Genomic DNA, 20,610 nt, shown 5'->3' with positions numbered 1-20,610 from the left:
AGCCAAAAAAGGAATCTATGGTCTCATGGTAAGTCAGCTGCATGCTAGTAAGTTATAAGAAAAACATCTAAGAACGCTTAATAACACCTTTCAAACCACAATTATAAATACATAAAATCTCTAATAAAAGAGGAGCTATGACAGTATCTGGTAAAAACCTACACAAACATCTATAATTGCATTATATCAAAGAAATGCATAAAGGAATGAAAATTGTCTAGATTGAAGTCATACCTAGCAATACATTTCATATATTTGTGCCATTTTTAACTTTAGCCACCAGAATCCATTTCTTTAAATGTTTCAAACATGGGCATTTCAAAATAATAGTATGAGTGAAATTATATAAGTAATTTCATAAAATAGAAATTCATCTTCTATTACTATCATTTCCATAATATTATTAAAGTATTTTAAGATTACGTCTACAGAATACCAAGTCATCATTCCAATTATACTAACTCAGTCAAAACTCCAATCAGTCAAAGGATGGAAAAGTCAGGAAGGGTCATGAAAATACTCTATGGAGATTCAGGATCATAGAAATGAGAATGTTTTAATCCCCTCTGGCTCAGAAAAAGTAGAGGAAACAGTGCAAATCAAGTGGGAAACTGAGAAAAAGTAAAGGGTGGAGGCACAACTGGGATGGTGAAGGGTAAAAGAGAATAGAAATGAGCATTCATGTATTCACAGACCTGAGGAGACAAAGAGCTGCGATTCTAACATACAGATTATTGCAGATACTGGCAAAGGTTTTTTGCTGTTGTTTTTGTTTTGCTTTTTAAAGTTAAATATGCTTTAAATATCTTTAAACTGCTAAGTAGGAAGTATTCAAGAAATAAAGGTATTACATCATAGTTTTGGTTCAAGCATATAAAACACACCGCCCGCCGTGCTCTTGATGCCAGAGGATAAATTTTACAGTTAGAAGACTCTGAAACTTCAGTTTTTCTGAGCAATTTTCAAATTCTTCATGGCTCTGTGAAATAACAGTCTAAGAAAATGCAGAAAATGTAGGCACATCTTTGATGTGCTTAAAGTACAGACTGTTTCAAGGCAATGTATTTACAAGAAGTTTTAGATTTTCTGCTATTTTTAGAAACAATAACACCTGCTTTTCTTAGTAAAAGGTGTCAAAACAAACTGGAAGACATTTTTGGAAGAAGTTAATTTATATATGACTGTTTTATCTCAGCTTTAACATACTCTATGGAATGCTAAAAATGATAAAAAAAAATTAGATAATTTTAAGTTATATAATTAGGAATTGCTTATATTGTCTTTACTTAACAGGCATATATTATTCCATAAATATGCATAATTATGGAGTAGGAAATGCCTAATTTGCCTACAAAAATTGGAAGAATTTGATGACTGAAGCAAGGAGTGAATCACATCCATTGAGAATTACTAAAAAAAACATAATCAAACATAAATGCCACAGAACACAAAGATCATTTTCCAAATTGGTTCCAGAAACAGCTCCTAGGTATATTTCTATGAAAAGCTAATTTAATTCAATTAAACAGTATAGCATGGTTTTCTTCTTCAGAAAGAATTTAAACATTTCCATTTGCTACAGATGTTTGAGTGTTTTAAAGCATGATTGATTTAATCTTGAGATAAAGATTCAAAACTGTTGAAATATTTTTAATGGAAAAGGACTTACTGAACAGACATATTTTAACTACAACAGCATCCCTCACTTATAAAGTACACAGAGTAAAACTTACAACATTTAGTATTTTTTACATCTTTACATTCTGTACTGACATACAAATGCAACATTGTTTCTCACTTAAAATACAAAATTACAAGATAAGATAAAATAGAGAACCACAAATTAGTATATTATTAGAATCCTACAACTCAAACATGCAATGGAAGGAAGAAAGTATCATTGAAAAATTGAGTAACAGTTAAATTTATTCTGGAATAATTCATGTTTCCCTGCATAACTTTTCCGAGTTAATCTCAACATTATATAAGTTCACTCAGACACTCAGGATGACTAAGTACTGCCTCCAAAGCAGCCTGGTCATGGGTTCTTGTGTGTCCATCTGGCTGCCGGCTAGAACACTGGAATGACTCATAAATGAAGCAACCTGAGGTCACCTACTCCAGGTCTCTTAAACAGAACTGCCAGCTGCTTACCAGGTGGTTCCAATTTCCGAGAATACTTAAAATGAGAAACTCATTCTAGATACACCATTTTGTTTTCATATTGTCTCTGGCCACAGAATTGGGGAGGTAAGGAAGGAAGCTCTTTTGAAATGTAGATTACCAATCATCTGAAGGCCAGAAGTCATTACACGTCTGGGATTGAGAATAATATATAAAGTAAAGTGAAAAAGAAAGGCAAGACACAAAATCATATTATACTATACTCTTAATTATATAAAGAAAAAAAAAAGACCCAAAAAGTTAATAAGCTATCTGTGTGGTAGAAAAGAGTGGTTTTAACTGTTAGAATTCTCTGTACTTCCCAAATTCACTTCAAGGAATATGCATTCTTTATTAGAAAAATAAAACAATTAGTAGATTTTTAGAAGACTGTAAACCTTGGCTCTGTGAGCCCCAGAGGCCCTGAGTATACTTACGTGTATACAAGCAGAAAGTCTTTCTCTTGGTAATGAGGGAAAACATTCGTTTTACCTTTAAAAAGAAAAAGGGGGAAAGGAAGGGGAACAAGAACTGGATTCCCACTCTATAACAGGTGTGACAGGTAGAGGAACAAGTCCCATTTCTCAGGAGACAACAGATTGGTGAAATATTTAGCCAATTATTTGTATCAATTTTTCCAAAAGTTTGTTCTGAGGAACATTCGTCCAATGATATATGCAGGGAAAAATATAAGCCCCAAGGTGAAAACACCCCTAGTGGGAATGGTCGCAATGCACATTAGCATAATTAAGGCTCACACAAGGCTTCAGTTTAAACATATCAGCAACTCCCAGACTTCTCTGATCATTTATTTACTTATTGAATGCCTCTGTAGTGTTTATTATGTACCTGACATTGTTCTAAACACTATACAAACATTCACTATTCTAATCCTCAAACCAAGGACATAATCACTATTATTGCCATTTCCATCTTACAGATGATGAAGCTGAAACACAGAAGGTTCAGCAACTTGTTCAAGGCCACACATCTATTAAGTGACAGAAAAAGGTAGTCAAACTCCAGAGTCCTCACAGTTCAGCAGTAGGCTAGGCTGCCAACCATGCGATCCTTCTTGAGCTACACAACATGACATCCCAAAAACCTCTGTTCCATTGGAACATATCATGAAAACAATGCAATCAACTAAAATCCACTAGTATATGTAAACTGTGTATCTAAATTAGTTGGATAACTCTTACTGCTTCGAACTCCAATTTCTCACTGAATAGGTGATGAGATAGAAATAACTTGCCATGGTGTTCAATCTAAAAATCCCAAGAATTGCTAAACAAGAGGAATTTGGTTACACTGTTTTCCCTCTCTGTGTTTACTGAATAAATTACAAATTTGATTTCTAAATACAATGTTTAGTTTTTTATTTCTTGTCTCCTCCCCAGTCTTCAACCCAAATATGGGCAAACATCTGCCTTTTTGTACCTACGCTGAGCATAGTGCACTGGTCTAAGTAGCAACTCTATAAGTATGTACCATGTTAATAAATGAATAAAAGAGTGAGTGAAACCAAAGTACCTATGTGAAAATTTACAGACTATAAAGCAAAGAACTGAAGCCAATAAACTGGCTAAGAGAAAAGTATTTATATAAAAACAATATAAGTTTTCTGCATCACTGTTGCACGGATAGAAGAAGCAAGTAAATCTGGTGGAAAGCGGGTGTCCAACAAGGTAAGGGGAGCTGACTGCTCTTATCAATTGAAGAAGGCTCCAAACAGGAGGCGGCTTTTCAGAAGCTAAATCAACAGAAAACAGGACCTTAATCATTACAAATTTCTGAAAAATTGAAGAAAATTTATTTGCAAACAATTTAATAAAGTATAGGTGCAGTGTAAAAGAACCTGAAGGATAGTGCAGTAAATCAGGGGCATAAAAACAGAGGCGCTGACGCCAGAGATTCCTGGAGTCCTGAGCAAGACACTGACAGAGAAGACTGGCTGAAGAGTGGACGTGACGTCTGTGCAGAGACACGGGCAGCCCAAGCTGATCCATCAGCCTGGAGCAAACCAAAGAATCAATACCCGTCTCTCTCCCTATGTCCCTCTAATCTGTCTCCGGAGGTCCCCAGTGACATAAGCCATCTGGAAATCAACAGAGTTCAGCCAGGTATCATCCTGGACAGAGGACATAAAGTAGAGGGGTTGAGAGCAGACCTGCAGAGGCAGACAGAAGGCACTTCACACAGAAGCCAGTGGGTATAATGCAAGAGGTTTTAGCAAAATGAAGTTAGACAGGAAGAGAGGGCATTCAGATACAGAAGAGACAGCTTAACTGAAAAGGATCTAAAGAAACAGTGAAGCAGAATTGCTAGATACAAAAAACCAACTTGCCTGTAAGCCCATCTGAGCAGAACACACTTGTTAACAAAAGGATTTAGGGATAATCCCCCATTATGTGTACCAGTATGGCTAAATGCGTATTGGACAACAGCAGAACAGTAGCTTGTTTCCAGAAAAGAAACTGATGATAATTTAATACCTTTTACAGATGGTTGTAAACTCTTCTAGTTAGATAAAACTCACTGATTTCTATCAAGAGATTAATTTAGACAAAGGCACCATCATTACAGACCTCCTTGGAATCACCTCAGATTCATAAATCAACAAATTAACGAGTGACAGACGTGTCTGTACTTGTTTAAACCCGTATCTATCTAACTGCTATAAAAATGACTAAAATGTTTATCTTAAGACAGCCAGGCAAGAAATCTTATAGAGAGATATACTGGATTGTACCTCTTTTCCTTCAGCCAATAAGTAAATGCAAACTGCAGAAAAATCATTTCCAAACTTGCTACTTATTATCTTGTAAGCTGAAAGCACATGCAGCCATATACTTGTTGAAAGACAGGAAAAATAAAGTCAGCGGAATCAAAACTAGGCGTCTCTAGTAGATTGCATCCAACGGCATTCCACACATATTTACTGAATGTTTACTGTATGCTCTTTGCAAAGGCTGGGATATGACGGGTGAGACCCAAATCTAAAATGTGGACTTCACAGTGAAGTCTTTCAAGAAGCAGACAAAGTTTTCAAAGCTGAGAGGTAGAAAATATGACACACTAACATGATTAGAGAAATTCCAACTTGCTTCCTTTCGTATGTAACCAGAACACAACCTTTATGTATACTGAAGTGAAGAGAGGTTAGCTGGAAGAGCCGAGCATCCCCAGGTAGCCCAAGGCTCATTCTGAGTCTCAAAGAACCTCACCACAACACCTCCCAAGGCATTCTGCAGCCTTGGAGCCAAGAAGCTTGCTTCCAGCCCAGGACATATTTGAAGGAAGACAAAGAGGTGACATGAAGTTTCCCTGGTGGGTCAGATGGTAAAGAAACTGCCCGCAATGCAGGAGACCTGGGTTCAATCCCTGGGTTGGGAAGATCTTCTAGATAAGGGGATGGCAACCCACTCCAGTATTCTTTCCTGGAGAATCCCATGGGCAGAGAAGCCTGGGGGGCTACAGCCCATGGGGTCGCAAAGAGTCGGATATGACTAAGCAACTAACACTTTTCAAAGAGGTGACATGTGGGAACTGTGAGGTGTTGAGGTCTGCAATTTCAAAGCAAAAGGAACTACTAAAACAGTGGACTGCTGCAGTGTAGATCAACGGCGGGGGCGGGAGGGTGGTGAGTGGATGGAGGCCACACATTATGACTCATGATTCAACCCAGCAACTCTTACTCAGTGATAAGAACAATGTCTGATCAATCTCTCAGGGTTCCACCCTTGGCCAAACCACCAAACTCAGCCAGATCTTTCTCACAGCTTTCTGCATCATCTTCAGACATGCTTGCTCACACTACAGACAGACATGCTAAGTCACATTTGTTCAATTCTGTTTAAAATCCTCCTGGGTAGGTTAATAAAATGTACTTTGAATAAAATGTATACATTTTAACACCAGCCTGGTAATCTCTCTGACCTCATTTCTACCATTTCCCATGACTGCCAGGGTGCCCAGCCTGCTGCTGCTGTAGTGAAAGCCTTGTGATTCTCAGAAGTTCACTGCCAGAAGTTCTCCCAGATCTTTACTGGGCTGGCTCTTTCCTGTTGAGAAACATCCTTAAAGAGGCCTTCCTTGACCACCTCACATGAAGCAGCCCCAGTCACTGAACTGTCATATCACCCTGCCTTATTTTCATAATGGCAATTTACACCACTGAAAATTATCTTATGTGCTTGTTTATAATTCATTGTTTCCACTCTCTACAATGAGAGTTCAATGACAGCAAGGGTCTTATGTCTCTTTTGGCTGCAATATCCCAAAGTATACAATAATGCCAGGCACAGATTGGGCACTCAAACATTTAAGTGAAAAATGAATGTAATTAAGATGATTAGCATATATGTGGATGTTCTAAAATTCATGAAAACAGATTATTGCTGGATGTAAATCATGAATTATCTTTTTGTTTAATTTTTTAATTTTATATTGGAGTATAGCCGATTAACAATGTTGTGATAGTTTCAGGCGGACAGCAAAGGGCTTTTTTCTCTTAATACTAGAGATGAGCTTTAAAAATAATCAGAAGTAATACAAAATGTCCCTCTTTTCCACTTCAAATCTTCATTTTTCTCTCCAGACTACCCTTTAAAAAGTTTCCATTTTCCTTAATTTTAATTATTAATTCAGTGTGAATGACTTTTAAATCTCTATGTCTAGCTCTGGCCCCTTCCTCTCCCTGAATTCTGGCCTGCCTCTATATACTGCAACACTTCTACTTCAATTTCTGCCATCACATCACATTTGGCATATGGAAACCTGAAATTAGTATCCCTCAGGCAAAAGCAGTTTCTCCTTCTACTCTTAACACTTATATCAACCATCCTTCAGATACCCAGAATTAAAACCCAGAAATGATCTTGATCCATTAAATTCAAGAACTGGAAGGAAGATTGGAAAACATCAAGTGATGCGGTCTTCAAGATTTTTTTTTCTAAACTGTGTTAGCCTTCTTTCAAACAAAAGCTCACAGAGAAGTCTGATATGTAAAACAGATCAATCTGCAGTTGTTCTGGGAGTTCAACTGGTCTCTGAAGAGACTTCAAAAAGAGCCCTTAATCTGGTCCAAACTTCCTTTCTTTTCTCCCCAGCCCTCTTCAACATACACTCTGGAAGTTACAGAGGAGACGGTTTAAGTCCAGAGAGCTTAAGTCTTCTTTGCAGGTAGAAATAATCTGTCTGCACAAGCTGACACAGTTAGCACCCAAAATAATGCTTAACACCTAAGAGCACTTAGACAATGTTCTAAAAGATATTACCTTCATACATATGTAGAATATGATTGTTCAGTTCAGTTCAATATGATTGTAAGTTATTGCAAATTGATGCATTTCAGATATGACTCATTGGTTTGCCTGAGAAGGAATCTTCAGTTTAAGTAACTGTTTGCTTCTAATAACAGACAGATATACTCATTTCAAGTCGAAGAAGCCAGGCATGAGTCCAGTAAAATAAAAAAAAAAACTGTGGCACAGTGAATATAAAGTCTCAGTTCTACAGCCCATGTGACTTCACTGTCTAGCTCTGAGCATAGTTTTCAAATTATTTGGGCCTTGTCTGCTTCAACATTAATAGTAATGTGTGACGAGATGCTCTTGAGGACTCTTTCAACTCTCAGTCTATGTTCTATTATACCATGCTAACGTATTTCCCCGGAGCTACTGCATCTACAAAACGTAAGCATCACAAGTTAGAGACAAATTGGAAGAGAACAAATCATTCTTGAAGGATTTTTTGAGTATCACGTGGCGGGTACCGTGCTGGGCATCTGAAACCCAGAGAAGCTAAGGAAAGGACAATATCCCACCTCAGAGAGGCAGATATAAGATGGCTTAAAAAATTAGGGAAGACTGTGCTAGGTTGGAGTAAATGACAACTGATTTTAGATTTAAATGATAAGTATGAGTGCTGAGGAAAAGTGAAGGGTGCTATATGTATCCCCCCAAAAAAATCACATTTTAAACTGCCTTATTCTTTTAAGTAAATAATATAATCAGTCTTTACTGTAGCAAAAATAATTTATCACACTATCTCATATAGTTTTCAAAGTTTATGAAGAAAAAAATAAGTCAATTTCTTTTTGTAAATATTTAACAACTAGAACATTCTGAAGGGCATATATGAACATACCATGAGTAGAGGCAGCACGTCACTCAGTAACAAGAATCTAACAGGCAATTTCAGACAACCCTGCCCAGGCTAAATGCTGTGTAGCACCTGGCAGACAAGGTGGCAAAGCCCCTATAAATAGTGATGATTCACTAACATGACATAAATCAAGACTTTAACTCACCAAAAACTAACATTTTGATTTAAAATCACAAGTCAGTGCCATTAAAATTCATCAACAGACCCCAGCACATGAGTAATTAGATCGTATCAACTCATATCTTGTGACCAAAAGGAAAAGGTGGTTTTTCTAAATGGTAATTCAGATTGGACAAATAACACACTGTATCAAGTTTTGTAGCCCTAGGCCATATTTTGCTAAAAACAAAGGTACATTATGCATGACTAAAGAAAATAGTGAAAATCAGAGCAATTAATTTCCAGCTATGTTTCCCATAAAAAAAAAAAACAACCCATCACTGCTATGATTTGCTTATAGCACGCAATCCTTTTTTTTTTGGCATCGTACAATGATCTAAGTGTGTAATAACTTGCATATTTCACTAAGATGTAATATCCTTCAAAACATCCTTATAGTGAAAGTTTTCCAAAGAAATTATTGATCTCTGGAATGTCTCATGTTTTAAAATGACTGACAAATCCTTTTCTATTTTCTTTGCAGTTAGAAATAATTCTTCTTGATCACTGGAGTGTAAAGAGGTATAAGAGTACAAAGACTGAACATTTTCTTAAAGACAAATATCTCAGTTGACACAAGACATTTCCCATGATTTTTCCAAAACAATAATTAGGAGAGCTGTCACTAGGATCCTAAACCAAGTATGTAAGAAAAACAGTTATTAGTTGGCAACAGTTTAGGACAGGGAGAAATTTCCTTAAGGGCTCTTTCAAATTATTTTCAAATACTTGTTAGCTAACTCCTCATTACTGATGGAGCCTCTTGTGTTTCTTTCCAGAATCCAGGAGCCTTTTCTCAGGTGGATCTGCTTTACTGTGGATACATCCGATACATTCTCTTTATATGTCAGGGGCAGTAAACAGGACCAAATTCAGGACCATTTCTTTCTCTTCTGTTTTCTTTCACTGGCACCTTTGTGGCTTCTCTGTCACTGACCTCACCTTGGTGAAAAGGAAACTAAGAACAATTCCTAATAACTCAAGGAAACCAGTGTTCTCATTCTGTGGAGAACAAATTCGAAGGGTCCAGGACCCAGACGAAGAGGTGCGGCTCAAAAGGAAAGAAGCATCATACCAGACAACTTCCAGAGGATCTCCTCTAGTGTCAAATAATCCTAACACCGCAAGGGACTGACAAATACGGAGCCCTGATAGAAACGGACGAGTAGATGGATGGGTGCGGAGAGGAGGGAGAGAGACAAGGGGCAGAAAGTCAGCCTCTAAATGAGACAGAGACAAAAGTGTGGGAGACTGGGTGGAAGATAAAGCGATAGAGAGGGACACACTGAGAGACAGAAAAGACGGCGGCAAGAAAGAAAGAGAAGGGGAAAGAGAGTGTGGGTGGGGAGAGGAAGAAAGAAATAGAGGGAGAATGGAAGGAAGAAGGCAGAGAAACATTGAGAACTTGAGAGAGAGAGCAACAGACAGGAAAAGAGGCACCAGAGGCAGTGTCGCCAGGTCTCAGGCGACTGGACCGGCCCGCTGCGCACTTTCTCCCGCCGCAGGCTGGGTCTCGGGAGGCAGCGGGGCAGGTGGCTCCAAACGGAGCTGGGGCCCCCAGGTCCCGTCTCGGCGGGCTCGGCGCCTCCAGCGGCGGCTACGTTCCCCCGGTCTCCCCGACTCCAGGGTTGCCCTCCCGCCCCTCATCCCTCCGCTCCCTGGGCGCCCAGGTCCCGACTCCCCGCCTCGGTGCGTCCCTCCTTCCCGACCCCGAGCACGTGTCCCACCCGCAGCCGCCTCTGCCGGACTCCTTGCCGGCACAGGCACTGGGGCCGAGGATCCCAGCAGAGCCGCCCGCGCACAAAGCCCCCTGGGCGGTCGCCGCCCCCACGGCATGCGGCTCGCTCTCCCCTCATCAGCGCGCCAGCCCAGCCCTGCGCCCGGGTGCGGCCCATCCCGCACCGCCTTCAGCCCGCCTGACCGCGCCGACTTGGCTCGGCTCGGCTCGGCTCCGCGGCCCCCCACAGGCGAGCCGGGCGCCCGCCCGCCAGTCCTCTGCCCGCGCGTGCCTTACCCGCCGCCGCGCCCCGGCACTGGCGTCCTCGGCGCCGCCGCCCCGCGGTCCCGGGTCCCCTCCCGTCCTGGCGCCCCACAGGCCCGCGCCCACTCCGCGCCCCGCGCACGGCCGCGCCGTCAACTTCTGGCCGCCGTGGCCGCTCTGCCGCCGCCGCGGGACTTTTTTTTTTTTTCCCTCTAGCTCCTCTGCTGCCTCTGGAATTTTTTTTTTTTTTTCACTTGCCCTCTCCAGCTCCCACTAGTGATTGGAGCCTGAGAGCCAAGTACTTAGCGGAGGGATTACACTTCTCGACGCACTTGGAGCTGCCCCAGCGCCGCCGCCTGTGTCTGGAAGGGCGAGCGGACTTGGGGAGCCGGCTGCCTCCCGCCCTTCCACCGCCCCGCATCCCCTGAATCGAGGCGGGGCACTTCCCAGCTCGGTCTGCCTCTCAGAGCCTCACCTCGGTTTCAATCACAGATGCTCTCTGGGTCATGTGTAAGAAGGGGTTTAAAAAAAAAAAAAATGTTTGAGGAACAAAGGTGGGATTACTGTACACTGAGAGCTTGGAAGGGGCTCCCAAAACTGATCTAGCGCAGTGGACTGAAAATCATCAAGGCCATTGACACTTTGGGGAAGTTGATAAAAACTTTAACACACCTCGTAAAAAACACACTTACACGGCAAATTATGCCTGAAGTTTTGGACGAGGAGTGTAGGAACTCTGAAACAGGTGGGCCTCCTAGGGAAAAGAAATATTTCCTTTCTTCAAATATTTTGAAATTGTCAAAAAAAACAAGAACAAGGAAACATCTTCCATTTGTATTTGATGAAATTTTACAGTCAGCATGTTTATTTCCGGAAAGTATGTAACCTCTTTACTTTGTGATTTCCTTGCTAAATCTTTAAGTGTTGAAATATTTTCTAAGGAGGTAAATATAAATATAAATTAAGCTAGTCTTTCAGGAAACTTGGGGAGAAGAGTTAACTTTTTAAAATCAGCTATTTTGTCCACAGTATTTTCCAGGGAGACATCTAATAACTTCCTAATACTTTTTTCCTCCCACCGCCTTTCAGTTATTTACCCTCCAGAATCAATTTCCTCCTTTTGTAAAATTTTTCCATCTTCCATATATATTGATAAACCCTCTCGAGGCACCAAGTGTGTGATTCAAATCATTCAATACCATTTCACTCTGATGTAGTTTTCCGACTTTTTTCGTATCTGTTTCTATTGTCTAATTCTTAGCCTACATTTTCTTTTCACCACCTCCCTTTTCTTAAATTATTCTCATTAAATGGTTTTATGCTAAACATTAAATACACTCCTTTGAGCTTATAAGAAATTCAACTGTATATAAAAACATTTTATGCAACTCCCACTCAGGAGCAGGTGGTCATCCAGGCATGTATTGATGAGCCTGTAAAATGTAGGCATGTTTTCACCAAAGACATGTTAAGGTTCCCACAGAAGTCTATTTGCCCCCAGTACTTATCTGGACCATGATATTATCAGGACTAACCTACTTTCTGATTCTTGGTGCCTAACTGAAAGAGGAAAGTTTTGTTTAGCATAACACTAGAAATTTTCCAAAGCACGTAACATGTCATTGGTATCATCTCACACCTCTTACTCAACCCACATTCTAGTCGTTAGTACAAGTAATCATCTTACTCTCCCCAGAATCCCAAGGTAGAATCCACACGTTTTACCTTACCAAATTCTCTGTGCTCCTAAATTACCTTCCTCAGTGTCCTCAAATTTCCTATCATCTCCATCTTCTGACATTAACTAGGTTTAAAGAGGAAATAAATCTGATTGAATCTATCCCCTCTACTGTGTGAATTACTGGTAACTTTCATTTGACTATTTTTTCCTCTTAGAGTTTCAATCCTCACAAACTACTGTGAAATAAATGAGACATTAAAGAAGTTTTGGAGCGGAGAGTGTGTGGGTTGCAGTACAGCTTTTCAGAAGCTAAGAATTGACTTAAATCTATTCAGCAAATATCCTTGTAAACATCAGTATACTGGATGTAACACACTAATCCAAAGAGTAAGCATCTCTGGGTAGGGAAGACAGATTAAATAACATATTTTAAAAATTCCAAATCAGAGGAATGAAGAAATTTAAAAATTTTTTTAAAAAGCAGTCTGGGTAAGAGAGAATTGGAGAGGACAGTCAAGGAAACTGAAGTACACCTTGGAAGGTAGCATTTCAATAGGCAGGGATGAGGAATCTGGGGTATAAGCTACTCAACAAACTACTTTCACTGAGTACTCATGGTATGCCATTCACTGGTGTTTCAGATTTAAATTCTGTCTATCCCTTCTTGAAACCTGTAAAAGACAACATACATACATACATATTTTTTTAATTAGAATATTCTGAGAAATACAGTAGTTAGTATAGGAATGCACATCTATTGGAACACAGAAGAAGGAACTATTCTGCTTGGCAATGGCAGGAAAAACTTCATGGAACAGTCACAATTTATCAGGGCCCTGAAGGATCTTTAGAGACCAAAAAGCAGTTAGAAAGAGAATAAGCATTCTAAGTAAAGGGAACAGAATAAAAAAGCACAGCACACTTAGGAAACAGCTGGTAGCTCAGTGCTGCAACCCAAGTTATGAGGAGAAGGTACAAGAGATGAATCTCAGTGTTCAGGAATGACCTGGTCAGATATGCCAATGAAATAGATTTTTCCTTGTTAGGCGATGTGGAAGCAATGAAGATTTTTAAACCAAGGGATTAAATAGTGGATTGGGACTTTCAGAAGATCATTTTGAAGTACCTAGAGAAGGAGAAATGGAAACACAGATCCAGTTAGGAATCTGCTGTGTAAAGAGTAAAGATAGTGATGTGGCTACCAAGATCACCAGCAGACTTGGAAAAATACTTTATCTCAAGTACATTGAGCTGTAGAAGCGTATTCCTTAGCCTTGCAACCTGGGCTGGTGGTCCTTTTAAAGGCAACAGGGACCACTCAGGGAGAAGCTGTTGAGAGGAAGAGGAAGGAAAGGCTGTCTGGTGAGATGACAAATCTGAGCAAAAGCACAGTTTCTCTCTTCATACAAGTGTAAAGGTAAAGGAAAAGTTTCCAGTATCTCAGGAGAGGACCCCAGGACAGCAAAAGCAAGAACTCTCATAGAATTTGCTGGCTTATTTCCCACTGAATAAGACATTTACCCAGCTCTGTTGTACTCAAACCTATTTATATGCAACTGAATACGATACACATGAGAAAGTGAATTTGGTAAGCTTGTTTCTGTGATTTCAGCCTCCCTTTTTCCCAACTGTTTCCTCTTCATGGATTTCACTAATTCCACATCTTTACCTCTTCCATTTCCCCCTCTTCCAAAACTGTAAGGGATCTGACCATTATTATTTTATCCTAAGAAAGGTATACCATTGTAATTAACATTCTGGAGTGTGTGCTTTTAAGTTATTTCTCCCTAGATGTGGCAGAAAATAGTCTCTTTCTTGAGTTATCTTAGGAATTAGATGAAAGAAATATTTCAGAAAAAGAAATCTTTTTCTTTCCCTATGATTCATACTACTGTGGTTTTCTTAGAACCCACTACTAATACAGTGACTACATACACAAAATAAGAGATTAAACCTCTCAACTGGAGTATTTAAACACAACTTAAAAATTTAAGTACTGTGTATTTTTAACTCCTGCAGCTCAATTCCAGAAAAATAAATGACCCAATCAAAAAGTGGGCCAAAGAACTAAACAGACATTTCTCCAAAGAAGATACACAGATGGCTAACAAACACATGAAAAGATGCTCAATGTCACTCATTATTAGAGAAATGCAAATCAAAACCACAATGAGGTACCATTTCACACCAGTCAGAATGGCTGCTATCCAAAAGTCTACAAGCAATAAATGCTGGAGAGGGTGTGGAGAAAAGGGAACCCTCTTACACTGTTGGTGGGAATGCAAACTAGTACAGCCACTATGGAGAACAGTGTGGAGATTCCTCAAAAAACTGGAAATAGAACTGCCATATGACCCAGCAATCCCACTGCTGGGCATACACACTGAGGAAACCAGAATTGAAAGAGACATGTGTACCCCAATGTTCATCACAGCATTGTTTGTAATAGCCAGGGCATGGAAGCAACCTAGATGTCCATCAGCAGACAAATGGATAAGAAAGCTGTGGTACGTATACACAATGGAATATTACTCAGCCATTAAAAAGAATACATTTGAATCAGTTCTAATGAGGTGGATGAAACTGGAGCCTATTATACAGAGTTAAGTAAGCCAGAAAGAAAAACACCAATACAGTATACTAATGCATATATATATGGAATTTAGTAAATCAGTAAAGATAACTCTATATGCGAGACAGCAAAAGAGACACAGATGTATAGAACTGTATTTTGGACTCTATGGCAGAGGGCGAGGGCGGGATGATATGGGAGAATGGCACTGAAGCATGTAAATTATCATATGTGAAATGAATTGCCAGTCCAGGTTCAATGCATGATACAGGGTGCTCAGGGCTGGTGCACTGGGATGACCCGGAGGGATGGGATGGGAAGGGAGGTGGGAGGCGGGTTCTGGATGGGGAACACATATACACACATGGCGGATTCATGTCAATGTATGGCAAAACCAATACAATATTGTAAAGTAAAAAAAAATAGATAAATAAATTTAAAAAAACAACAACAACAAAAATGTAAGTACTGGTAACATATATAGCTTCTATAATAGAAGCCCAATTTATTAATTACTGTGTGCTAGGCATACTATGAAGTACTTCTTACATATGAACACATTGCAGTCTCATAACAAGGTAGGTACTATTTTCTTCCCAATTTTACGAATGAGGAAATTGAGTCACAGAGAAGTTAGATAGCATGCTGAAGGCCATGCCTCCAAGTGGAAGAGGCAGGATATGAACCCAGGTAATGTTGCTACAGCACGTCAAGCTTATTCGGCGTTACTAGACTACTCCAGCAATGAGAACATTTTTAAGTATCCAATGAACAGATACTAGACAAAAATACCTAAAGATCTTGAATGTTAGATAAGCTGTGATTCAGATCCTAGAACGGATGGAAAAGCAAAGTGCTTGAGTCCTTTATATTTCGTTGAACAGTTTCTCAAGCTTCTTAGAAACTAGCACCTGGGCTAAAAGCTGACGATGCCAGGAACGTGGGAAGCAGTAGGGTCTGTGGCTTGTGAAATGTCGCTCTCTAGGTCAGCGTTTAAAGCCTTTGGCTAGGCCAGCTGCCAAATTGTAAACTTCCTGAGTATCCCTTTCTTGTCTTTCACTACTCTCTGCAACCACATGTTTTTTTTAAAAACACAACCACTTTTGCTAGTTAGATATGAGCGAATTTAGCACCAAGTCAGAAGTTTTCACATGGTATAGCAGATTGCACCATAAGGTAGTGAGAGTCCCATCACAAGCATTCAGGCTGAGGCAGAGATGCAATGTTGTGGAAAAGGTTCCTACAGTGGATAGGAAGGAAAGTCAAAAATCTCTAAGATCCCTCTCTACTTTCCAAGTCTATATTTAATGTAGTTAGGTTAATAATTCAAAATATTAACACAAATACAACATAAATATGACATATATAATTCACATAAGTATTAAGGCTTATAGTACTGAAATGGCTATTAAATAACTTTAAAATGAATATGAATGAATATGTTGATAATTCACTCTGATGCATGTCTGTGATAATCTCACAATTAAAATACACAAATTACTTCCATACTGTACCCTGAAACATCTACTCTATTTTCTGCTGTTCTCTTTATTTGATTTATTTAAAACAACTGTGATTACATACAGGAAAAAAGCAGATTCTAGTTCTATAACTAGAACTAAATTCATTTTGTCTACTATGTAAGTTCAAGAAAAATAGAATTTCTCAATTGAAACAGAAATAAACCATGAAAAAAATCTGAAGTAGAAATGCTAAAATGATTTTACTTTCTTTTACTGTCAGCATTGTTCCAATTTTTCTTAATAAAAGCAGATATAATATCTACCTATTTATATGCTGCCAAATTATCCAGGGCCTGATATAAATTAATCCCTTTGAAATTGGATTTGAATACAATGTTATTGCATTTCAATTTTTAAAAATTTCTACAGCCTAAGCATCTTTTCTTTCTGAACCACTCTGACCCATACACCTGCATAATTCCTAAAACTGGAAAATTAGGAAAAAATTCTGCAATGAAACTTATAAAAATTTTTACATCTGTTTCTTTGGAGTCTCATGTTCCCGATGGCTTTTTCCTTCTAAAGTGATTTGCCAGCCTTGGAACCTCTCAGTGTTTTCGTGACTCACAGTATATTTACAGTGTGTATCTCAGGAAGAAATATACAGCAACTATTTCCTTTTGTACTAGACAAAAGAAAAGTTAGGAAATGAAAACATATGAAGAGCAAATCTCCAATTAACCTACCTGAAATTAAACTGCCTGAAAAGCCTATTCTTTCCATCATATATTCTTCAATAAATAGAATTGCTTTAAGCTAGTGAAGAAGTTTAACCTCTATTCCAGGAATTCAGAGTTTTGTGCCTTACATGTCAATAAATTCATAAAGATTTAACACTATGTTAATGTCAGAACAATATTGAATATAACTCCATGAACTAAAAGATGACATTTTACGAAGTTCTTATTAACATTACTAATTACAAGAATATCTATGCTTTGAAATCACATAATGTGAAGACATCAATATTAGAACACTGAAAGCTATTCAGATTTCTATACCACAAGGTAAAATAGCTAGGTTGATTATTTCTAGGGCATACTGCAGGATGAAGCCATAGCTTTCCTTGGCAATCTTCAATAAATCCTGGAAATTTCACACTACTATTAATGGAAAGCAAAATGACAGAACTGAAGTTTGAGGAAAGGACTAAAGAGGAAACAAGTCCTCCAAGTAACAAAAAATAGCAAGAATAAGGAAGCAAAAGGTCAAGGAGGAAGCAAGAAAAAATTACATTCTAAAATATCTCTCTTCAGGGCTTCCCTGGTGGCTCAGTGTAAAGAATCTGCCTGCCAACGCAGGAAACTCGGCTTTGATCCCTGATCTGAGAAGATCCCACATGCCACAGAGCAACTAAGCCTTTGAGCCACAACTATTGAATCTGTGCTTGAGAGTCCGGGAACTGCAACTATTGAGCCCCTGTGCCCTCGAGCCCGTGCTCCACAACAAGGGAAGCCACTGCAATGAGAAGTCCACGCTTGGCAACTAACTATACAAGAGCCCAGGCAGCAACAAAGACCCAGCACGGTCAAAAATAAATACAATTATAAAATATCTCCTTTCTTTTGGCAGAATTCTGTTTTAGCACACAGGATTTGTGATTTTATCGAGTAGCACTATTCATTAAGTTGAGCTAGATATTAAGTCTGAACACATGAAATGTGGACGATCTTGTAACTTACTTGCTTACAAAATGGTGGGATTCTCCTTTGCCTACAAAGTATGCATCCCAATAGAAACTTCAGGGCTCATCACAACCTGATCTCAGCATCCCATGCCAGCCACATCTCTTGCCAAACACTTCAGCCTCAAAGGCTGCTTGTCAAGTATCTTCACACTTCCCACCATCTCTCCCACCTGGTGTATCATCAGGCCCCCTGACCGCTATCCCTTCCTCATCTGAGGTTCGCCTTCTAAATCCCAGTCAAATGTCTTTTTTTCTTCCCACAAAACATGTTTTTATTTCCACAGGCATATTAGTCACATCTTCTCAAGCTTTAGCACTACCACTCTCATATTTTATACCTTTTTTATATTCTTAACATAGTACAGTGTCTAGTAATAATAGGTGTTCCATGTATCTTTGCTGTTAAAGGAAGACAAAACTATGAAATCTCACAATTATGTTAGACTCATGAGACCAGATTTTAGAACCATACGTAGATCACCAACTGTATCAGCCACTCAAAAGTTTTGAAACGATTAACATCCCACACATGGGTTGTATGGGAAGAAAGATATATGGGGTTTTGTTAGGGATTTATAAAAACAAACCAAAATTAAAAATAGGAGAAGATTTTCAAAAGAAGGAAAAAAACAAGTTTATTTACTGTAAGATCAGGGCAAATGATGGGCAGACCAATCTGCAATTTGGATTGGGTGTGGCATGAGGAGAGCCCAGGTGATGGAAGTTCAGTCAGGTGTGGGAGTGACTGTCTCAGGGGCAAAGTTTCTTCAGTCCTTGCTCAGGAATTCAGAGACTGTTATCTTAGCCCAGTCAGGGTGTTAAAACAAAAATATCACAGACTGAGTGGCTTAAACAACATTTTCTTTCTCAGAGTTCGAGAGACTAGGAGTCTGAGATCAGGGAACTGGCAATGCTGAGATCTGGTAAGGGCTCTTTTCCAGGTTGCAGATGACTGCCTGACTGTGTTCTCAGATAGCAAAGAAAAAACAGAGACCGAGCTCTGATCCCTTCATGTGTGTGTGCAGGCTCAGTCACATCCAACTCTTTGTGACTCCAAGAACTATAGCCTGCCAGGCTTCTCTGTTCACAGGATTGAATACTGGAGTGGGTTTCCATGCCCTCCTCCAGGGGATCTTCCCAACCCCAGGGATTGAACCCTCGTCTCCCAAGTCTCTTGAACTGGCAGATGGATTCTTCACCACTGAGCCACCTGGGAAACTCCTCATTTACCTCGTTCAGGCACTAATCCCATTCATGAAGGCTTCACCCTCCTGACCTAATTACCTTCCAAAGATCCAACCTCTTACTACCATTAAGGGTTAAGATTCAACATCTGAATTTTGGGAGGACACAGATATTCAGTCCATAACCACTATCATCTCTAAATGGTAAGAAACAGCCAGCAAATCTGATGATTTGCTGAGAATGTTATCAGATTTTCAGAGCACTCATATTTGAACACAGAGTGTTTCATGATACTTTCTGATGTAAACGGGAGATCCTTCAGAATGCAAACACACAATTAGTAACCTGGAACATATTCAGTATTTGATTAATATATGAGGAATGAATAAATATAACATGAAAACATGCATCAATTTTATAACATTACTGTTTCACCCACCGAAAGTTCTTGTGGAAGTATAAGAACAGATAAATTCTCACACACATGCTCCTATTATAGGTCAAATAAAATTAGAGATGAGCTGAAATAAGAACAGTAATAGTATACTATAAATAATTACTATAAAATAATTACTATAAAAACTATTACTTGTTGTTTATTATGTACCAGGTACTATATCATTTTATCTCATTTAATCATGGATCCTATTATTGTCATTACTTTACAGATGAAGAAAATGAGGTGTGTGGTGTTCATTTTTTTATTTTTTTGGCTGTGCCACAGAGCATGTGAGATCTTAGTTCCCCTACCAGGGGTTGAACCCACACTCCATGCATTGGAAGCTGCAAGTCTTAACAACTGGACTGCCAGGGAAGTCCAAAATTGAGGTTTTAAGCAGTTAACTTGCTAAGATATAGAGCTAGCACACCTTGGAATGAATATTTAAATCCAGATTTTTTAGGATAGAGAGCTCACATTCTTAACCAGAACACCCTCTACCCCAGATCTTCTAAATACTGTCACAAAAGTTAAAAGTGCAAGCTGATGCATGAGTTGACTAAAATACTAACTGAAACTACTGTTTAGTTCTCATTGCTGTTAGTAAGATCCTTCTAGAACATGGACTTACTTTAGAATGTTGTTCTGTTGGGGACCAAAAAAGGTAAACTGTTAATGACTGCAGATATTTTACTGTTTTACTGTATTAAAGTTACTCCACTGCCATTACCTTTGGACGTGGTATCACGGATAATGAAATGTTTATGACAAAACTACCATGCAGACAACACAGTACCTCCAACATCATTTGATTTAAAGATGTCATTTTTATGCTTGATTAAAAATAAAATTCCAACATTAATAGGGAGTAAGGAAATATTTTAACTTAGGACTTCCTTTCGTTTTATTAAAGGTTTTAAAGCACTGAAATTATATTGAATGTTAAGTTTTTATTTTATCTTTCTCTACAAGTTGCTAAACTTCTTGAAAGTCAAAGTTGCTCAGTTGTGTCTGACTCTCTGAGACCCCATACACTATACAGCCCATGGAAT

The 20,610-nt window shown here is 39.0% G+C and overlaps 1 protein-coding gene across 2 annotated transcripts in view; it reads right to left on the bottom strand.

The window, feature by feature from the left end:
* Positions 1 to 10,595, bottom strand: part of BMPR1B (bone morphogenetic protein receptor type 1B) — a 420,588-nt gene extending 409,993 nt beyond the window's left edge. Inside the window, exon 1 of one of the 2 annotated variants that reach the window (XM_081595579.1) lies at positions 10,505 to 10,595. The gene's annotated coding sequence lies outside the window, so the exon portion shown is untranslated. The remainder of the gene's footprint in view (positions 1 to 10,504) is intronic. The other variant, XM_081595635.1, reaches the window with a different exon arrangement.
* Positions 10,596 to 20,610: the final 10,015 nt, after the last annotated feature.

The sequence above is a fragment of the Giraffa tippelskirchi genome, chromosome 1 (genome assembly GCF_054371585.1).
Source record: "Giraffa tippelskirchi isolate mGirTip1 chromosome 1, T2T-mGirTip1v1.2.pri, whole genome shotgun sequence".
Classification (NCBI taxonomy): Eukaryota; Metazoa; Chordata; class Mammalia; order Artiodactyla; family Giraffidae; genus Giraffa; species Giraffa tippelskirchi.
The sequence above is the reverse complement of the archived record's forward strand: the minus strand, read 5'-3'. Positions and strand labels throughout refer to the sequence as shown.